This window comes from Sarcophilus harrisii, chromosome 5 (assembly GCF_902635505.1).
Source record: "Sarcophilus harrisii chromosome 5, mSarHar1.11, whole genome shotgun sequence".
NCBI lineage: Eukaryota > Metazoa > Chordata > Mammalia > Dasyuromorphia > Dasyuridae > Sarcophilus > Sarcophilus harrisii.
This window is the reverse complement of record NC_045430.1, coordinates 64,576,155-64,577,985: the sequence shown is the minus strand read 5'-3', so window position 1 is coordinate 64,577,985 and position 1,831 is coordinate 64,576,155.

Genomic DNA, 1,831 nt, shown 5'->3' with positions numbered 1-1,831 from the left:
CAGCCTTCCGAGCTAAGGAAGGCGAAACACACTTAGGTAATTTTCGTGAATCATTGTTACTGCCAGCACTAGAGCTAGGTTATATTTACAAGACGCTTGCTTATGCTGGCAAAACTATTGACATGGATTCTCATTTGAGCTTCACAAAATTCTTGTTGGAGAGGTTTGGCAATTGTTAACGCTGTAAAGTTACCCATACATATAACCTGTAAATAAAAGGCTATTAAATAAAAAAAAAAAAAAAAAATTCTTGTTGGGCAATCTGTACATATATTATATAATTTTATTTATTTATTTATTTATTTTGCTGAGGCAATTGGGGTTAAGTGACTTGCCCAGGGTCACACAGCTAGGAATATTATATACATTTTAAAGAACTCGGGGAAGTTAGATGATTTGCTTACAAGATTATATAACTTGTTCAGAAACAAGGACTCTGTTTTTTGCATTCTTTATGGTCCTGACGCCCAAAGCTGTAGTCCTATTCCCAATATAATAGACCCACTGATCCATAGTGCTGGAGCATTCTCCCACTGGGAGCTCCCAGTTCTGGGTTCAAGAAAGCTGGGGCAAACATGTATTAGCAATGTTTTGCTTTTTCTCCTTGTCTAACTATCTACCTCATGTAATACAACTCTAAGGATAGTCACTTTAAGTTTTAGATATGGCTCAAGTCTGAGATCTCCCCTAGACGGTAATATTTATTTTCCTCCAAAACAAACAAAAAAATGTCTCACGATTATGAGACAAATATTTGAAACATGACAGAGTAACTCCTGGCTCCTACTCTATTCTACACATGCCCAAAACAGAGGAGGAAAGAGGAGGAAAGAGAAAACCGTATCATGTGACCCCCATTCTCTATGTGTATGTGTGAGACAGGGAGAGATAGAGACAGAGACACAGACAGATAGAGAAAGACACAGAGAGAAACAGAGGTGGGGGGGGGGGAAGAAGGAGGGAGAGAGACAGACAGACAGACAGAGAGGGAGAGAGAGGAAGAGAGAGAGACAGAGACAAAGAGAAAGAGAGACAGAGACACAGAGAGAAAGTAATCATGGAAGCCTTTCTACCCCAATCTGCTAACTTCAGTTCAATGCAAGTGAACAACAACAAAAAGAGTGAGAATGTTATGTTGCGGTCCACACTCAGTTCCCACGATTCTCTCTCTGGGTGCAGATGGCTCTCTTCATCACAAGATCATTGGAACTGGCCTGAATCATCTCATTGTTGGAAAGTCACATTTACCAGAATTGATCATTGTATTGTAGTTATTGCTGTCTATAATGATCTCCTGGTTCTGCTCATTTCACTTCGCATCAGTTCATGTAAGTCTCTCCAGACCTCTCTGAAATCATACTGCTGGTCATTTTTTTTTTTAATTGAATTGAATTAAAGCAATTTAAAAATTTTTTTTATTATACCTTTTTATTTACAAGACATACGCATGGGTAATTTTTCACCATTGATAATTGCAAAACCTTTTGTTTTGGTTCATCTCATTGTTCAAGAGAGCCGCGTCCATCAGAATTGATCATCATATAGTATTGTTGTTGAAGTATATAATGCTCTCCTGGTCCTGCTCATTTTACTCAGCATCAGTTCATGTAAGGCTCTCCAAGCCTTTCTAAAATCATCCTGCTGGTCATTTCTTACAGAACAATAATATTCCATAACATTCATATACCACAATTTATTCAGCTGTTCTCCAATTGATGGGCATCCTTTCAATTTCCAGTTTCTAACCACTACAAAAAGGGCTGCCACAAACATTTTTCGCACATGTGGGTCCCTTTTCCTCCTTTAAGGTCTCTTTGGGATATAATCCCAG